The sequence below is a fragment of the Cupressus sempervirens genome, chromosome 8 (genome assembly GCF_028749045.1).
Source record: "Cupressus sempervirens isolate cs-2001-9-10 chromosome 8, ASM2874904v1, whole genome shotgun sequence".
NCBI classification, from domain to species: Eukaryota; Viridiplantae; Streptophyta; class Pinopsida; order Cupressales; family Cupressaceae; genus Cupressus; species Cupressus sempervirens.
This window is the reverse complement of record NC_143125.1, coordinates 581,104,974-581,125,912: the sequence shown is the minus strand read 5'-3', so window position 1 is coordinate 581,125,912 and position 20,939 is coordinate 581,104,974. Positions and strand designations below refer to the sequence as shown.

Here is a 20,939-nt window from a genome sequence, read left to right as displayed (position 1 = left end):
AAACTTCATTGAAATAAAGGACATAAGTGGCGAGACGAAATCATCAAGAGTTGGATATAGAATACAAACCTATTTTAAGCTTGTGGTAGAAAATTGTACATTTTATTGTTAGCCATCACAGTTTTGGAGCGAGCACATATTTTGACTTTTCTATTTTCTGTTGGAACTCTCTATTTATGGATTTTTATTTCTTCGCATCCTCTATTTATAGGTAGGAGTTGGCTATTGTTAGATCACCTATCTTTTGCCTTGCGAGAAATGTGATTTCTAAAGAACAAAATTATAATGATTATAATGTTAGTGCAACTAATAGTCCCATGTGATATTAAAATTAGTGAACAAGATAATTTATAATAAAACCCGAATGTCATACAAGTAGTCACAACTAGAGTAGAATCTGAATCTATTAGTTTGATTTAAATCTCATCTATGTTACATGTTTGAGCCCTTGGGCTTGTTGCTTTAGCTGTATTTTGGCTTAGATACAGGTCTAGCTCCTGTCCTACCTAGGCACAGTCTAAGACCTTGCCCCATGCCTATGGGTTTGTTCGGGATGAATCCACAGCATACTAGTCGAACTTTGATGCCAAGGGAGTGATCTTTTTTAAATTTATTTATTCCAACTTTAATTCAATACCAAAAAATGCCCACCTAAAACCTACAATGCGGTTCCAATACATTTTAAAGATGGAACCAAATACATTTTTTAATTTTAAATGCAAGTGTCTTTGTTGAACTCTATTTCTTTCTCTCCATTGCATTAGTATTGAAGATTGATTGGCAAATGTTCCAATGTGGTTCATTTGTTATCCCCAGACATTTGCAAGAGCCCATTTGTTTCCAAAGAAATCAGAGGGAAATTTTTGGAAAAGAGAGGTTTTCCGCAATTTTTGTTTGACAAATGAACTCTGTTTTTTATTTTGTTCAATGTTTTCATTCTTCTATGATCTTTAACACATCTTTGATTTATTAAAATCAGCTGCTACACACACCCACATACATACATGTGTGTGTGATCTTAAGCTTTTAAGCCTGGCTCTAAAAATTGGTAATAAAATGTTTCAGAAAATATTGGGTAAAGAGGAGAGCAGATCAGGAAGGCAAACAAAAATTGGTGTTCAGAATTCATTCTTGCTCAATTACAGAGTATATTGGGCGAGAGGAGAGTAGATCAGAAAGGCAAACAAAAACTGGTTTTCTGAATCCTTTCTTACTCAATTACAGACTGTAGATGTTTGTTCGCTAGCAGAACAAATGATAACGAGGACTATTGATTTATTCGAACAAACTGCATAAGATTTAGAGCTGATGGAAGAATCAGTGGTGATTTGTAGGTTCAGTGGCTCCAAAATGAACTGAAATAAAATTAGGGCTTGGATAACCAAATCATGAAAGACTCAATAAATAATCAAATATCTTCCAAAATAATTTTTTTGTTGTTGTATTTGCAATCATGGAAGAACTGAAAATGATTCCACAAGGAGGACTCTGGTATTTTGAGGATTCTCCCCTACATATGCAAAGTTGGCACCAGAATTTTAATCTTCTATAGACAAAACCCTATGAGCATCCTTTCAGGATCAGATTGTACTGCCAATGGAATTTTGGTCAAAATATCAAAATGATAAGACTGTTAGATCTCTTGGGACTCTAATTGATATTGATGTGTAGATAGTATGAATGATGATTTATATCTTTTCACTTAAATTAAAATTGCAGTGATCAGAGAAATACATAAGAAGATTTGATTATGCGTTGATGAAGTTCATTTTATCGAGAATATTGAGATCAAAGAGGACAAATTGTTCTGCCTCTGTTACATATGTTGAACAGCCTTCGAGGGAAATTGCAAAATTAGAACAAAAGACAATGGACAAATAGTATCTAAGGCCTATAATTGGTCAAGTGATCCATAAAAAAATGTTTTACAAGACACTATGGGTGTGGAAGCACAATTAAAAGATTTGAAAAATTTGGAAACCTGAGAAAATATTGGGTAAAGACCTAATAAAACTAAAATTCCAGTGTTGGTTCATGTCAACCCAAGTATAGAATCAAATCCTTGTCTACCAGTTAGTGAGAAAACAGTTGGCTGTGGATTGGAGGTACCTATTGGACAGCAGATGGACTCCTTTAATATGGAAGAGGACTCAAGATGGGACTGAAAAATTTGAGCAAGACTGGGTAACAAATGAGAATTCTTGGGGGATGAGTTTGACATTTTGGAAACATGATGCGTAAGCCAATCAGCAGTGAGAATTCTTGGAGAGAAAAGAAGAAGGAAAGCTAACAAACAAACGAGGGAAAGGAAGTGGTAGAAAATAGGCTTCAAAGCATTAGGGATGTTTTAAGCAAATCCAAGGGAACCACATCCTCCCTTGGAGGACAATAAATATAGTTAAATGGAATGTCAAGGCTTTGTGGCCCCTGAAAAATGACGCCTAGTCAAGCATCACCTGAATAGACTGGCAACTGATAGAATAAATTTTCAAGGAACTAAGATTGTGAAGAGGAAGGAGCCAAATTCTTAAAATTTTCAAGAAATTTGGATGGAGTCTTTCAAGATTTGTTATAGCATTTCTAGAGGACTTGGTATTCTTTGGCCTCAACTTTGGATATTAATCTGCATGATTCTAATAACAACTGGTTGTTATGCTAAGTAATATTCTGCTTTGCTGTTTTAGATTTTTTTTTCGTTCAATGTGTATTGTCCTATAAAGACAAGAGATAAGCTTAAGATCTGGAATTTGGTGATAGCTTAGAGTGGCTGATTAGATTTCTTTAATTTTAGTGGCCCAAAATGGTTGGGGACCCATTCAAATATTACACAAGGTATCCTTCCTATTTATGTTTCAGATCATTATATTGTCACTTTAAATTTGAATTTCAAATAAAATCACCCACTGGTTATTTCAAATCTGAGAGCATGTGGTGGAGAGAGAAATCCCAAATGGATGACTTGGAGAAATGATGGTAGGAAAGTAATGAATTCTTGGGAACATTAATTTTTTTTTAATGAAAATTCTAAATTTCATTAAAATAAATTAAAGATTTATATTAACGAATGCTTCAAAATCATTTATACCAAAAAGGAATTAGTGGAGCATGAGCTGTCTAAAATAAATGGAAAGATTATTTAGTTTGGGATGTTTTAAGCAGATTACCAGAAGGCAAAAGAACTGAAAGAAAAACACATAAAATTGTTTCCTAGAGAAGAAATCTATTGGAGGAAAATTCCAGAGAAAATTGGATACGTCCAGGAGATCCCAATATAGAGTATTCCCATGATTCTATGAAAGTCAGCAGATAACACAACTGAATAAGTGAAGTTCAGTTAGTTTGTACTTGATACAATGTCCTGGGACTGTAAATCCATTGAGGCAAAGGTGGTCAAATTTCTTAGTTCGAAGCTTACTAGAAATTCAAAAATGTCTTCAGTACAGATGACACTTTGCTCTCTGCTATACCATGTTGTATTGATGACGTAGACAAGAAAATGTTGACAAAATCTTTCATCCTCAAGGAAGCTTTCCACCATCGAGTTACATCATAATAAGATGCCAGGACAGGATGGATGTGTGGGAATGTTTCATGAAAATTGTTGAAACTTTCTAGGCTCAAACTTGCTGATGTTGGCAGAAGATGTTTGGAAGAAGAAACAGTTTGGGAGGAATATTAAAAATACGGTGTTTGCTCTTTTTCCTTAAATAATGATGTGTTTCAATACAACTGATTTTTGACCAATATCACTCTGCAATACTATCTATAACATAATTTCAAAAGCACTGGGGAATAGGTTAAAGAAAATTCTAAATAAGGTTGTTTCTGAGGAGAAAAATGATTATCTCTGGGAACAATAATGATTGATTATATATTTTTTTGAAAATATCAAATTTTTACAATCCATAGAGATTATTAATTTTTTTTTCAAGGTATATTGTGTTAGAGTTTTGTTTATCAATATTTTGGATCACACTCCATAATCTATCATTAGGATGACAACATCTGAAACTCTTCATTCTGTTGTTGTGGATAAAATCAAAGGAATGTTGCTGAAATTGGATGCAAGTAAGCTTGTGATAGAATTCATTGGAAGTTTCTTTTGTTAAGTCATGCGAAGATTCAGATTCAATAATGACTAGTTGGCTTGATCAATGTTTGTATATATTCCCTTCAATTCTCCATCTTGATAAATGGTAATATGTGTGAATTTTTTGCTAAGTTACCAAATTCTCTACCCATAAAGTCTGGTGAGATTCTTTACAAAGTCTGGTCCTTGTCATTCTCTCAAAATTCTCCTGCAGAGCTCCAAATTTGTTGCAGAGCTTCGAATTTGTTGCAAATTCTGTCAGAGGAATCCAGGCAGAATTTGCTGCCCGACTATCGAACCTGGGCTGAATTTGGTCTCAAAACATTTTTTTAGACTTTCTTAAAGTGTTTTTTTTGCCCATTTTGGTCTATTTGATCCTTCCAACCCTAAAGTGACCACTGAAAAAGACCAAAAGAGATGGTCTATATGTCATTTATGCATTTGTGAATGAAAATGAAAACTTTCTTATTGAGGGAATCCAAATTGACAATAGGTGACATAAAAAATGACAATTATAGAGGATTTTCTTTAAAACCAATATGATATCTTTGAATCCAGGGCTTAAAATATGAATCTCAACTTTTGACCTAGCCTGGTTATAAATCCTCTAACTAATACAAAATAAAAATTCGGATAATTGCACTTATCTTTTGACAAATCCTTTCATTCTCAAACTGCCTCCTTGATATGGAAATATGTTCCATGCATGTGACCAAGCAAGTGTATCATGTTGTATGCGTGGCTAAATGATGCAATTAATATCCTATTGAACTAAAACATAGATATGGTGGTGTATTTTGCTATGTTGCTTTACAATTAGCATAGTGATGTATGGACTTATTTGTTGTTGCATATACACACATATTTTTAAAAAGACATGTTTTTGTACGGATGAACCCAACCTCAAAAAATTTGGACAAATTTTCAACCCACATCCGTATCGGAATCCGAACCGACAACTTAGAGTTTTTGTTGTAAATAATAAATTGAGACAAGGGGATCCCATTTCCCCATTTTTATTTGTTATCTTGGTTGAAGCCATTAGACGACACTTAAAGAATCTGATAGTAGCAAAAAATTGGAAAGGCATCTCGACAATGGATGTACTAGAACCTATTACTCATGCCTACTTTGTCAATGATGTAGTTCTCATTGGACAGGCAAAAGTAAGAGGAGCTGAAGTGATTAAAGAGGCGTTGGAGTCATATTGAGCCATATCAACACAAATTCTCAAGAGAGTGCATCAGTTACTTTATTGACCAATATTAAGAAATAATTCAAAGAACAATTATGAAGGAACTTGGTTTTTCTATTTCACTATTCCCTACAAAATATTAGGGGGCTCCTCCTTTTTAGGTCTTTTTTGAAATTGTACATTTGGAGGATACTATGGGTAGTTGTTCAAATAAGGCATATGTATGGAAAAATAAATGGCTTTGTTTTGTTGTACGCATCTATGTAATGTCGTGTTTCAAATTACTAATAAAGCAATGTCTAGTTAGAAGGCTATCTCAATTTTTTTTGAAGGGAGCTAAAGATGATGAGAATATTTTGGTAAATCACCGGAACACAGTTTTTCTTCCTAAAGAGGTGGGCAGGGCTACATTGAGAAAGTTAGAAATGCAAAATTTGGTATAGGTGCTAAACTTTACTAGAAAATGTTCGAAGAACTGTAAAAATTGTGGTGTTAAATATTACAAAAATAATATTTGGATACCTTTAGTCCAGGAAGAATTCTAATCATTGCAAACTTTAACTGTGGATCAGCTATATGGAGATTTATTTAGGAGCTGAGATGAAAATAAATTTCTGACCATCTCGCTTGATAAATTGGAAATGGGAGAAGCGCCATATTTTGGTCCAATTCTTGGAATGATGAAGCTCCTTTAACAAGCCTCTTTGGTGATTCTGACTGGTGATCAAATATAGCTTGTAGGCAAGGAATGTTCGTTATTGATTACTTGGAATTGGTTGGTGATGAAAGTGGATGGAGTTTCCATTGGTGTTCTACACGATTCAATATAAACAAACTTTTGGAACTATCATAAATTAAAAAAATTGGCTTGAAGAACATTCCTTTATTTGGTGTGCACCTAGCTAACAAAAATGATGTGGTTAAGCTTGGTTTTGTGGTCCGAAAATTTCGAAGAGAGGGAAAAGTTTGGCTGAAGAAGTTATGTTGGGTAAATTTTTGTCCTTCCCAAAGCTAGTACTTTTTGGTGGACAACACTTCATGGAAGAACTCTTATGACAGGTCAAAAAGCATTAGTATAGAAGGTTCTAGTGCATGTCCTGTATACCTTAATGGTGAAGATACAAAGACCATCCACTATTGAAATGTTCCTTTTCTTCTTAATGTTGGGATTGGCTGATGAGCTCTCTAGGATGGCCTAGATGAGATAGAGAATTTTATTTGATTACTTGATGAGTTGGGTTAGACTTGGCTATGCATTTGGAGGAAGATTTTAAGGTGATTGCACCCTCTATGGTGGTTTGACATATATTGAAAGAGAGGAATATAAGAATTTTTTTTGAGATAATACTTTACTGGTTGAAAATATTGTATCAAAGATCAAAGAGAGGATTTGGGAAGTGGTAAATACTAAGTTGTAGTCCAAAATAATTTCTCAATTTTTGAATTGGGATAGTGAAATTCAGAAAAGATGGGGCAACTTCATTCTCCTTGTAATGCCCCCTTCTAGCTAGAGACATTATTATAGCTATTGATTAGCCTATTAGTGGACCCCAGTAGGTTAGTAGAGACGGATAGAGGGTCAATTCGTGGACATGGGAGATATGTCTTTCTGATGGTTCGACTTTTGCAGAGCTCAGTGCCTTAGATTTTCTATAGAGAAATGATTCAAACTCAGTTGTTTGAGTTTTTCTATTGTTAGCAATTTTTTAGTCATAGAGATGAACCTTGACTTTGTTTGAAAATGATTTGGTCACATGGGAAATTATTATGTGAACTCCAATTTCAGACGGTTAAGCCAGATTCACAATATTGAGGGAGTTATTCAGTTTTCAGTGGTTATGTATTTTATTAAGTGGCAAAGGATTTAATATTAAGTTGTAAACTGATTTTATATTAAATCACTTTAGTGATGGGTTTGAGTACCATGAAATGGGGCTAAATGAATGTATTAAGTGGAGGAGAGAAGTCAATTTAGGGTTGGAAGGCTTATTTATGCTTGCTTGGGCAGAAGAAGGCATCCATTATTATTTGCAAAATTGATCATTGATGATTTTTGAGCTCTGTGAAGGGTTTATGGCTTTACCATTGGAGAATATAGTTCTTCTGTCTCTCTATTTGAGCTGGTGAAATATCCAATGAATATGGGAAATTGAAGAGTTTCATTCAGGAACTCTATTGTGCTTCAACAAAGGTCAATTTCAGCAGTCAGAAGGAGATGGACAAATGCAGCTGGTACAATGCGTGAACAATATTCTGCTACAGTGGCGTCAATTGTACCCGTGCTACAATGTTTTGCTATAGAGGCGTGAAAAGTTACCTGCACTACAGTGTTAACTACAGTACCCGTGAATAGTACCTGTGCTACTGTAATAAAGGCAATACAGATTCATGCTTCGAAAATCAGAAGTCTTGCAGTTTGCAGCACAATAATCATGTTTTTTCATCATTTTTTAACTAGCTTTTCTAAGGAAGATTTATTACAGACTTAATGGAAAAAATTGTTATCTTGACTGGCATTCAATATTGAAGTCTACTTTTGCAAATTTTTCATTCAAGCATATTTGTTTAATCTTAAAACAACCTTCAAAAGCACAAGAAAATTAGAAAATACAAAAACAAAATTTACAACCATCAAGCACAGTTGCAGCTGATAGTGAGTTCAATGATTGAACCAAGTTGGGGTTCTTACACTCTTTCAATAAATATGTGATGTCCCCTTCTAGCTAGAGACATCACTTTAGCTTGTGATTAGCCTATCAGAGACCCTCGTAGGCTAGTAGGATTGGTTAGAGGGTCACCTTGGTGTGGAGATCTTCCAAGGACCTGAGAAGAGTACACTTCTGGGTTGCCAGAGTTTGTTTATTATGAGTTTGGCTTGGTCAGGCTATTTTTAGCAATTTTGGAGTTATAAAGGTGGACCCCTGCTATTTTTAGAAAAGGGGTATGGTCATATGCAGCTCTATCATGTTAGCTCCCGGTTCAGACGACATTCAAAAATGTTGAGTAATAATGGAGATATTAATGTTTATTTAGTTAGAATAAACATTATTGGTTTTGAGCTTATATTATTAAGTTATAATATGTTTTTATATTATAACTTAAGTGAGGGTCATGATATCATAAAAGGGGGCCATATTTCAATTAATTGTGGGTCCAAGCTTATGGGAAAATTAAAAGGGGTTTTCTAAGTTCTAATGTAATAACATTTTTTTATGTTATTATTATATTCTTTTATCCCACATTGAGCGTAGAGCCTCATTCTGGAGTTGAGGAGTCTTTATAAACAAACCTTGTCTTCCTTCAAGAGCATGTTATGAGAATTATTTAAAACCAGGGTTTCTACAAATTCGAGAAGAATTCAGACTGTGGAGGACGTAGTTTCTTCAGAGTTGATGCAATTTGAAGGTGTGAAATATCACCCGAATTTTGCCTGTGAGTTGGCTTCATCCAGAAGTCAATATTGTGTTTCAGTAGGAGAAAATTGGATGGATCTGTTTGCAGATTTATAACAGCAGCTACAGTACCGGGAACAGTGCGCTACAGTGTCGTGAACAGTGTGCTACAGTACAAGTGAACAGTACCGTGAACAGTGCCCGTGAACAGTGACGTGAACAGTGCCGTGAACAGTACCGTGAACAGTGCCCGTGAACAGTGACGTGAACAGTGCCGTGAACAGTACCGCGCTACAGTAAATTCAAAATCAGAGATTTAATATTGCAGATTTTGATAGGCGCTGCCTAGAGAGGGAGCAATCAGCAGCGTGTTTGCATTTTGGGAGTCAAAAATCAGGTTTTTTTTAACTATTAATGCTGATGTTTTTTTATGTATTCTTCCAACAATAAACATTGTATAAATTGTATGAGCCATCTGAATAAATGAGTTCGATCAGCATTATAATTAGATTTGAGTTATAATTTTGGGTAAATTAGTTTCAATATTTGTATTCTCTTTTATAAAAAAAAAAAACCAGAAGCAGCTTGAAACATTCAAGAACCAACAAAAAACAATCATTACACTCAGGGAAACAAACAGTGATCAGCATAGAGCCTATTTGGGGTTCTTACAAAATATCAAAAATAAATCCAAATCTAGAAGGGATACCTAATGGACTATACCAAAGAAAGGAAGATATAAACTTATATTTGACAAGTCCTCTAAAGGTAGTCTAGGAGATGTTGGAATTGGATGTATTATTAGAGATATTTGGGTAAGCGTGTTTGGTTTCTTCCAAAGAAGTTGGCTCAGCCAACAAACAATGAGGTCAATTGAATCTTTAGCATGAGGTTAATGTCCGTGTGAGGGAAAGGGGATTAGAAATGTGGATATTGAAGGGGACACCCAAATCTGTATCAACCTTGCTTGTTAAAATTAGATACAAAATTGCAAGTTAAAGTTGTGGGTAGAAAGGATCAATTGTTTTTAAAAAAGAATTGGGCGATACAATAATTACATGTATATTTCATGGAAGCCAATTGTGTAGCCAATGGACTAGCTAATATGGGGATCTCACAATCAAAGATAACAACATCTGATTCCTTAGACAATTGGATGGTTTGGACTAGTTATCTAATTCATAGAGATGTTAACAGAGGATTTAGTAGGTGTCATAAACCTATCTATGTTCTTTGTCTTGGGCTTTCTCTAGATTTGTTCAGTTATTCTCGTTCCTTATTTCCTCCTTTTGTTTTGGCTATGTTAGAGTCTACGGGCTTGTGTTGGGGCCAACACAAATTGTTATTGGTTCTTGAAGTCCCTTCGTTGCATTTTGACCCCTTTATTCTCGGGACATGAGATGGACTATACTTTTTCCTCTTCTTGTTCTTTAGGTATTGGAGAGTGTCAATGAGAAGTTTTTTGTAGATATATGTTTAGCAGCACAATGGAGATCATAGCAATTGGTTTGAAGAACTTAGTAATTTTGTCAATAGTGTCTTCTTAGTTCGGCATCGATTGTAGGTGTTCTATGGAGACTAGTGTCGAATAGCTAAAGCCTTTGATCAGAATTAACTTGCAGGATGAACATGCAGCCATCAAGAAAATAGTTTGCACAAAGACTTAGGAAGACAAACATGCTAATGATGGAGATGAATTTTATCACTATTCATTCTTATGGTGCAAGTGCTGAGAGATAATCTACCTATTTGTAGGGTGAAAAGTTGGATTGTGATAGAAAGATATGTGGAGAATGTTTGTTCCGTTGTTGATTGTATTCTAGTGATCTTGGTTTCAAAGATTTTGATTGGGATTTTAAATCTTAGTGCCTAAGGAAAGAAAACCAAGATGTAAAAAGCCTGGAGAGTTGATGTGAAATGCATTTGACAATTTAGCGTCCTTTGTAAACAATAGTTTTGGCTTGGTCTCTTTTGAGACTAAGCATAGGGCTTTAAATATTGGAGCTAGTATTGGCTTCTTGTAGCCCTAGTTTGGTTTTGTAGTGTTTCATTTTTCGTATTAATATAGGGAGCTACCCCTTGGTGTACTTACCTGATGTGTGTGTGCATGCGTGATCTTTAACTCCATTTTTTGATTATTCATTTCTTTCTATGGTCCATTTGTAATAACGTAAAAAAATAAAATGAAGCACTAACATACAATATGAAATATGAGATTAATAATAATGATATTAACTTCTTACCACTTTACTATTATAATATTTATGTTATATAGTGTTTTTTTTAATGTTGCTTTTGTTTCCTTATCATCATAATATTAAATATGGAAACAAAATGTCATTCCCATTTAGTTTTGGAATTCGTTTTGGCAGAATTGGCAGAATTTTGAATACAAATAAGTGTCAATAATCATTAGTGATTTGGCTCTTGACCCAATGATCACATGTTCTTCTAGAATTATTTAACTAGCCTAAATTTTATATACGAGTTTTCATCTTCATCTCATTTAATTGTCTCTTTTGGTTGAGGTTTCCAATTATTTGGACATGAAACCTTATCTCTCAAATCTAAGAGAATGCCAATTATCCATGTCAAACTTGCAGAATTGGTTGTTAGAAATCAGAATAGTGGTTCTTTGTAAATACTTAGCACAATCAAGTTATCTACCTATTGTTCAGTTAGTAGTAGTACTCTAATCCAGTGATTTATCTAGATAAATTGGCAAGTTCATTTTTGGCAAAGTCACGATGTTACCTTAAAGTTGGACCAAATGGTTGATCACATTTTAGGTATAGTGAAGTTCTAATTAATTTTGAGGAAGTTATGAAGTTGCTGAAGTTTATCCTATATCCAGATATTGAGGAACTTTTGGCCCATCTTGGATGCCTTTGGATCTCTCTAACTTGTCATGGTTGTGAAGTCCCCATCATGCCTTTTCTCACCTTGAGATGTGGAACTTCGTGTTATGCCTTGACATATCCCTTACCCCATTAGTTTCCCATAGTTTCCTTTTCCCCTTGATTGACTACATTTCCATCTCATTGGTGACTCCAATGGAACTTTCTATGCGAGCTGGACATATCTGATTGTCCCTTAAACCTCCAAAATTATCCATGTTGAGTTTATTTTTGTGCAAGTCCTTTTGGCCTCAAACTCTAAAAGTACCACTTGATCTTAAAGTTTCATGTGAAACCATTTTTTAACAATGGATATTATCCAATCACATGTAAAAATTTCACAATTTTCCACATTTTCCTTTTCCTTTGCAAACTTGATAAAGACATAATTTTTCCTCATTTCTTTTGCTACATCTTAATACTACTCAAGATTTTGTGATTTCCCTTTTAGTCATATTTGATACTTCCCCACAAGGCCATCAAAAGTAAGGATTAAGACAAGACATCCTAAATGATACTCTAGTGACTCTTTTTTCCCAACCAAAATAAGACAAGACATCCTAAATGATTAAAACAAATGGAAATGGTTATAACAGATCAAGTATTTGGTCCAAAGTACTAATAAGTACTCAACATGTGCGCCATCATGACTGGAGGTGGGATGTAATGTTCTCATCATAAAATAAATATTTAATCAAACTTTTGTAAATGGGCTGATTGATTTAGTATATCTCCGACCTGTTTTTATTAAACTGTTTTCGTAAGTAGGTATGATCGTCGGCTATCTTTGTAAACTTCCGGAAAGTTTCTCCTAAGGGTATTTAAGCACGACATGTAGGTAGTAGTTCGTATGCGGTTTGGTTTATTATTTCTTTGTATTGCAAATTCCCGTTGGGATTTCTCTGTTGTTCGCCATTTCGAAAGTGAAAGATCTTTCCTACTTGGCTCTTCCAGTTTCGGTGGGATTTAGCCCTCACCCTATTCTGTTATTGGTAATGAGTTGTCTTTCTATGTGGATGTGTAAAATACTCTGGCATAGCGATAACATTCCGTCACCCTCCGACCATACACCATCTGCTTGCAACTGCATGAATCCATAAACCATCACTGTACAGCCTCCCTTAGCCTACTTTCCATACCTTACAACCACTCTACAACATCGTACAGCCAAGGCCTAAGACATAGTATGACCTGCCCCTTCTCTGTCGTACGGCCAACTGTGTCTCCCATACAACCACCCATCAAATACCGTACGACCCACACTATCTGCTCTTTTCTACCGTACATCTCTCCTAGAGACCATATGACCCATACCTACCTTCCTGTATGACCTATCTATAATACAAACCGTATGATCATTCAGTGTTTCCGTGATTGGCTACCAGTTTGGGGTACATTGCTACGAATGGAAAATTACAGTGATATCAGAGCTAGTGATTTGGCTAGCCTCTGGAAGTGAATGCAAGTTTATATCCAAAGGAGAAAGCGAAATAACTTGGTTGCTAGAATGGCAGATCCTTAGGATCCTATGACAAAACTCATGAATTTTTTAAGAGAGTTGAGTAGAAACCAAATACAAATCAACGAAACCCAAAGGCTTATGCAAGAAATGCTACAAAAATTGGTCGATGGAAAGACAACAGGGGAACAAAACCTGCATAGCGACGACTATTTTGGGAAGGACAAACTCTCAACCCTCTCGCTCTTGCTTTCAACCCTCAATACCCATCTTCCTTCCAAGGACGGAAGCATCACATAAAGAAAGAGAACCCACTTTTCAAGAAATACAAGAAAAACTTTGGGGAGATTGGAGGAACGCGAATATGGAAGGTGATATATCTTACAGAGACTATGTTGATCTAAGAATGAGATATTTAGGTAGGGGAAATTTTGGTTATTTTAATGATGATCTCAGGAGAAAGATTAGAAAAGTAAACTTATCACCATTTGATGGATTTGGAGCCATTACTGCATAGGCATGGGTTTTGAAGGCAAACACCTATTTCCAACTCAACCTGTTGCTCGAAGAGGAAGCAATCAAGTTCGCAACACTCCATTTGGAAGGAGTCTCGCAAGAATGGTGGCACCATAGATTGGTTACTCTTGGCCACGACCAAGTAAAATCTTATGTCGAGTTCATTGACCATTTTGATGGGAAGGATCCTGAACTTAACTTCAATGATCTAGCTTAGCTAAAGCAAATAGTTATGGTAGACAATTACATTACTGAGTTCCAAAGGTTGTCAATATTAGTCACAAACATCTCTGAAAGAAGTCAAATTGTGTTATTCATGGATGGGCTGAAAGAGCCTTTGAGAGGTTGGATCAAAGGGTTCAACCTGAGCGCACGCAACAAGGCTATTAAGAAGGTGCGTGACGTAGCCACATCTTCCTCCAAATCTCATGTAGTTACGCCACCATCGTCCCCACAAGAAGACAAAGACAAGGAACCAATTCAAAAAAGGCCTCCATTGGATGAAGACTCTTGGCAAGAGCTCTAGAGGAAAAAGCTATGTTTCACATGCAACAATCCATGGGGACCAAGTCATCGCTGCCTTGGGAAGGGAAAGGTTCATTACATTGAGGTATTTCTTGATGCCGACGAAGGACAAGTACCTATAGTGATTGGTGAAGAAAGAAACCACCAAGAGAGAATAAGTACCCTGATACAAAAAGAGAGTTCCATTGCTACCCTCACTACAATGGATGGAAGTGGTATCTTCAGGGTTTGTGGCACACTTCACGGGAAATGAGTCACAGTCATGATTGATAGTGGCGCCACACTCAATTTCATCAATTCATCTTTGGTCACTAGTAAGGGCTTGCATGTAGTAGAGCATGGAGGATTTGAGGTTAAGGTTGTTGGAAGAACCTTGTTATCCTGCACTCATGTGATCCGATGGCTAAAAATTTCCATGGGAAACTATATTTTGACAGATGATTTCTTTGTCATAGATTTGGTTGATACAGATATCTTATTGGGCATCCAGTGGATGGAGACCCTTGACCAGTACACCCAAAGTTTCAAGAGGATGGACTTTTCATTTGAGATGGATGGCAAGAAGGTACTGCTAAGAGGAATGTCAAATAAAGGATCAAAGGAAGTCACAATCAAGAAGATGGAGGCCATTTTAAAACATGATATGACCCCATACGCTACAAGTAAAAACATGACAGTCAACACTTTACCTCATTTCTTAGATAATTGGGGGGCCCATCTATTGCTCGAGTACTCCAAGAACACTTTTGCATGATAGTTGATGGATGGCTATATACATGATGAAAGATACCAAGTTATTGATGATATCGTTGACTACGACAATAAGATCTACTTGGTACCTGACTCAAAATTGAAGAAGTTGATTACAAAAGGTTTCCAAGAATTGGATTTGCATTTCCTCGAGGACAAGCAAATTTTGGGACGGAGGGACTGTAATGTTCCCATCATAAAATAAATATTTAATCAAACTTTTGTTAATGGGCCGATTGATTTAGTATATCTCGGACCCATTTTTATTTAATTATTTCCGTAGGTTGGTGTTATCGTTGACCATCTTTGTAAACCCTCAGAAAGTTTCTCTAAAGGGTATTTAAACACAACATGTATGTAGTGGTTTGTATGTAATTTGGTTTATAATTTCTTTGTACTGCAAATTTCCGATGGGATTTCTTTGTTGTTTGCTATTTTGGAAGTGAAAGATCTTCCCTAATTGGCTCTTCCAGTTTCGGTGGCATTCAGCTTTCACCCTATTCCATTTGTATGGTTTGGCTCGGATCTGGCAAATCAGAGTGACATTTTATCTATCATTGTATCTGGCAAATGTGAGTTGCTATTGTTATTTCTCTATGTACAATCCTCTGCAAATAGTTATTCGTAATGAGTGGTCTTTCTGCGTGGATGTGTAAAATACTCTGGCATAGCAATCACATTTCATCACCCTCTACCCATACACCATCTACTTGCAACTGCACAGATCCATCAACCATCACCATACATAGTGTGAAATATCACCATACGACCTCCCTCAGCCTGCTTTCCATACTGTATGACCACCCTACAACACCATATGACCAAGGCCTAAGACACTGTACGACTTGCCCCTTCTCTGTCGTATGGCCAATTGTGTCTCCCATATGGCCACCCATCAAATATTGTACAACCCACACCATCTACTCTTGTCCACTGGACATCTCTCCCAGAGATCGTATAGTCCATACCTTCCTTCCTGTACGACCTATCTACAGTACAAACCGTACGACCATTTGGTGTTTCTGTGAATGACTACCATTTTGGGGTACAACACTACTAATGGAACATTACATGGGATGGCTGCCAAATTCTCCATGCTTTTATATATAAAGGCATTACATTCATCTTGGTGATACATTGTTTTATGGTAGCAAAATGAGAAGATCAATGAATAGAGAGCAAAGAAAGTCTTTTGGTTCCATGAATGTGTTGAAGGGCTTGTGTGAAGGCATGTAATAAATTTGGGTTGTGGTGGCACTATACTGATCAATATTCTTGTTGCAATAAGTTTGTTGTTAATTAGTATAGACATACCTTTGTCTTGTTTTGGAAATATTTGAATGTCGCTAGGTTTAGTAGTTTGTTCAAAGTTAGAACCCTTGAGCTTGGGATTGCACTAGTTTTTATTCTATTGTGGGCTACCTTTCTAATGTGAAGTGTAGTAAAAATGCACAACTATTCCCTTTTGTGTTGCACTTAAAAGGTACAAATTCAAATGCTAACAAGTATCATGTTTCAAATGTATCAAGCAAGGCTTCAAGTTGTGGCATCAAGCTGCAAGAATAAGAAAGGCTAAAAAGGAGGTAAGGATTGCGAAAGTGAGAGAAACAAGAGTGAGAGCATTAGAAAGAGAGAGTAAGAGAAAGAGAAAGCATCTTGCATCTAATTGATAACAATATGCTTATGGACAGGGAAAACACAACAATCTAATGGGATATAAAGAAAAAGAACTGGCATAGGTTGATGATGCTCCAGAAATAAGTTCGATCCATATTGGATTAGAAAACCTTGAACTCAAACCAATCTTGTGTAATGTTCCCGTTATAGAATAAATTTTAATTAAGCTATTGTAATTGGGCCGGTTGATTTAATATATCTCATACCCATTTTTATTTTTGTTTCCATAATTTGTGTTGTCGGCTATCTTTATACACCCTCAAAAAGTTTTCCTCGACGGGTATTTAAGCGCGGCATATCGGTAGTTGTTAGGTATGCAATTTGGATTATTTTCTTTGTATTGTGAATTCCTGTTGGGATTCCCTGTTCACCATTTTAGAAGTGAAAGATCTTCCCTATTTGACTCTTCCGGTATCAGTGGGATTCAACCTTCACCCTATTTTGTCACACGTAACACTTCGCTCAAATCTAGCAAGTCGGAGCACTATCAGATTGGCATATATTAAGTGAAAGATTTATTTGTGTTTGATTGCCATTATTGTTTGGATTTCATCTGATGAATTTTGGGATTATGAGTTAAAGCTTGAAAGAGTAAAATCGCCTTTCATTTGTACCTTAGTGATACTCAACATTAACCAACTGTCAACTATCATTGCATCTTTTGGCTTAATACTTCTTACCGTACGACCATCTTCCTTATCCACCATACGGCCTCATAGACATTCTAGCTACCAACTGTTGGCTTTACTTGCTACCGTATGGTCTTCCCCTTAGCCTACTACTGTACGGTTGAACTCAGTCCACCGTACACCTTCCACCTACTGTACGGCCTTGTTTGGTATGCCACTGTATGACCTTGTTTTGTGCCACCATACGGCCTGCTCATTCTTCTTCCGTATGACCATCCATTTGATATTGTACGGTATATTTGCCATTCATCTTTCCAATATATGGCTGTACCATATGACCACTTGTTTCTACCTCCTCAATAGGTGTCTGTACAATTTTGCCACTTAACCGTGCTGCTCTAGTACTCCATATTGCCTCCATGGTGGCTTCACCAGGTAAGATTTCCAGTATTTGACAGAGAAAGATCTTTCCTAGAGGAGCCATAGGGAAAGGAACATTACAGTGGTATCAGAGCTTTGATCCTGCCAACTTGTGGATAGTGAATGAGAGTTTATAGCCTGAAGAGAAGAATAACCAATTCCATTGATAGAATGGCTACTGAACTGGAACCCATAGCTACTGAACTCGTGGTACTATTGAGAGAACTTGCTAGGAATCAGACACAGATCAATGATACTCATTGACTCATGGAAGAGAATCTCAAGAAGTTGCCAGACAATAAAATATCCAAAGAACAAAATGGTCATAGTGCGGACTCGGTGTCGAGTAAAAAAAACCCTCATCCAACACACTCTCGACCTTCCATGCCTTCTTTTCCCCCACGGACAAAGACACCACTTGGAGGAAAGTAACCGACCTTTGAAGAAATGCAAGAACAATTGAGAGAAGACTGGAAGAATGCCAATTTTGAGGAAGATATATCCTACAAAGATTATGCAAATATGAGAATGACATATTCTGGGGGTGGAAACAGACGATATTTTAATGATGATCTCAGGAAGAAGTTGAGTGAAGTAACTCTATCACCATTTAACGGATCTAGATCCATATCTACGCAAACATGAGTAATGAAGGTAGATACTTACTTCCAACTTGATCCCATGCCAAAAGAAGCAATTAAATTTGCGGCTTTACACTTGGAGGGAGTTGCACATGAATGGTTGCATGCACCATCACACTGGGGCATGATCAAATAAATACTTATGCGGAATTCAGTGAGAGATTGATAAGACCAATTTGATGGTAAAGATCCGGAACTCAATTTCAAAGATTTGGCTCAATTGAGGCAAATTGGATTGGTTGACCAGTACATTGCAGAGCTTTAGAAACTCTCTGTTTTGGTCACAGACAATTCTGAAAAAAGATGGATAGTGCTCTTTATGGACAGAGTGACAAAACCTCTGAAAAGTTGGGTAAAATGGTTCAATTCTGCCACCCTATCGGAGCCTATTAAGAAGGCAAGGAGTATGGCATCATCAACAACGTCATCGTCACGAAGTTATTCACATTCCAAACTCCCAGTGTTTCCACGAAACAAAGATAACAAACCTCCACCGAGAAAGTAGTACGAGGACGAAGCTACCGAACAAGAGCTCCGAAGGAAGAAACTATGTTTCAACTACAAAGGACCATGGGAACCTAGGCTTAGATGCCACGAAAAAGGAAAGATCCACTACATTGAGGTCATGTCTGATTATGAGGATGAACAGGAAGAACTACCGTCCAAAGATAACCAACACCACGACGACACCAACATGGCTAGTTTAAATCATACGGAAAGAATTGCAGAATTGGTATGGCGTGGAGGAACTATCGCCCTAGCCAGTAGCCTAAGGTGCACAATTTTTTGTGTACGAGAAACCCTTCAAGAAGAAGAATTATGGTAATGCTCGATAGTGGAGCTACTCTAAACTTCATAAACTCCTCTTTGGTGAGGTCTACCTACGGAAATGCACGTAGGATTTCAAGTCAAGGTTGTCAGAGGGACTCTCCTACCCTGCACACACCTTGTTCCTCAACTAAATATCACAATGGCGAGTCACGTGGTGATTGAGGATTTCTTAATAGTGGACCTTGATGATATGGAGGCTATTTTAGGCATACAGTGGATGTAGACACTTGATGAATACACTCAAAGCTTCAAACGGATGGACTTCACTTTTGTTGTTGATGGAAAGAAGGTTGTTCTCCGTGGACTGACAAATTAAAGTTCGAAGGAAGTTTCTGCACACCAGATGGAGGCAATTTTTCGGCGTGATGATGTTGCTTGGGCTGCACAATGTTTTGTCTCAGCGGAACCCATAAAAGGGAGATAGACACCTCCCTAGGATGATGATCCCTAGAATATTTTGAGTGAACATGATAAAGTTATTATTGACATTCCTCTTGGCATATCGCTTCATCGAGGTTTTGAACATATTATCGAGTTGGAAGCTGGAGCCAAGCCGCTCATAACCACACCCTACCGCCATCCCAAGAAATTCAAAGAGGAGATTGAAAAGACTATTCAGGAACTGTTGGAGAAAGGATGGATCTATCCTAGTTCTAGCACCTTCACGTCATCAGTGGTATTGGTCAAAAAGAAGGACGAGACCTGCGTGTGTGGACTTTCGTGCGTTGAAAAAAAAGACAATAAAGAATAGATATCCTATTTCAAGGATAGATGAGTTGCTAGAGGAATTACATGGTGCAGTCTATTTTTTGAAAATAGATCTCCGTTTTGGCTACCATCAGATCCACATGAGGGAGAAAGACATGGAAAAAACAACCTTTCATTGTCACTATGAGCATTATGAGTTCCTGGTCATGCTATTCGGATTAACAAGTGCACCTGCTACATTCCAATCATGCATGAATCGCATCTTCAACAAACAATTGCGTAAGTACTTACTAGTTTTTTTTGATGATATTCTTATTTATAGTAGGACATAGGAAGAGCACCTAAAGCATCTGGACGAAGTTCTATGGATCATGAAGGATCAGTCCTTGTTCGCCAAGCGATCCAAGTGTGAATTCGGTATGACAGGAATATTGTACTTAGGGCATATTGGCAGTAAATATGGAGTTCAAGTTCATCAGGAGAAGATTCATCCTATCCTTGATTGGCCTCCCTTGAAATCACTCATGGGGTTGCAAGGATTTTTTGGATTGTGTAGTTATTACTGGAGGTTTGTAAAAGGATTCTCTTAGTTTAGTGCCCCATTAACAGATGTGACAAGAAAAGGTTCCTTCCAATGGAATGAAAAAGCACAACTCACTTTTGATAAGCTAAAAGAAGCAATGAGCACTTGTCTCGTACTTGCATAGCCTGATTTTGCTCGACCTTTCATTCTGGAGTGCGATGCATCCAGAGAAAGCATTAGTGCGGTACTGATGCAAGATAGACACCCCATAGCCTATGAGAGTAGGAAGCTTACGCAAACAGAACACTTATATTCCATTTATGACAAAGAGATGTTGGCCATCTTACATGCACTAACCAAGTTTCGATAGTATTTGGTGGGTGCCAAGTTTGTGGTTCGTACGGATCACAATAGTTTGAGGTTTTTTTTGGAGCAATGGAACTTGAATGTGAGGCAACAAAAATGGGTAAGCAAGGTTCAGGCTTTTGATTTTGACATTGAATAGGTGAAACGAAAGAACAAAGTGGTTGCAAATGCTTTGTCCAGGAAACTTGCTATCTGCTTGCTAACCCAGATTTCAGTTGATTGGAAAGCACATTTGTTGGCGAAATATTTCAAAAACACATTTGCCTATGAGTTAATGGATGGCAACACCCAAGATAATAGGTATAAAGTGGTGGATGACA

General features: G+C 36.8%; 1 protein-coding gene across 2 annotated transcripts in view; it reads left to right on the top strand.

The window, feature by feature from the left end:
* The window catches only part of LOC149543757 (pectin acetylesterase 12-like), a 125,745-nt gene that overhangs the window by 73,690 nt on the left and 31,116 nt on the right, over window positions 1-20,939 (top strand). The gene's annotated exons all lie outside the window — the stretch shown is intronic.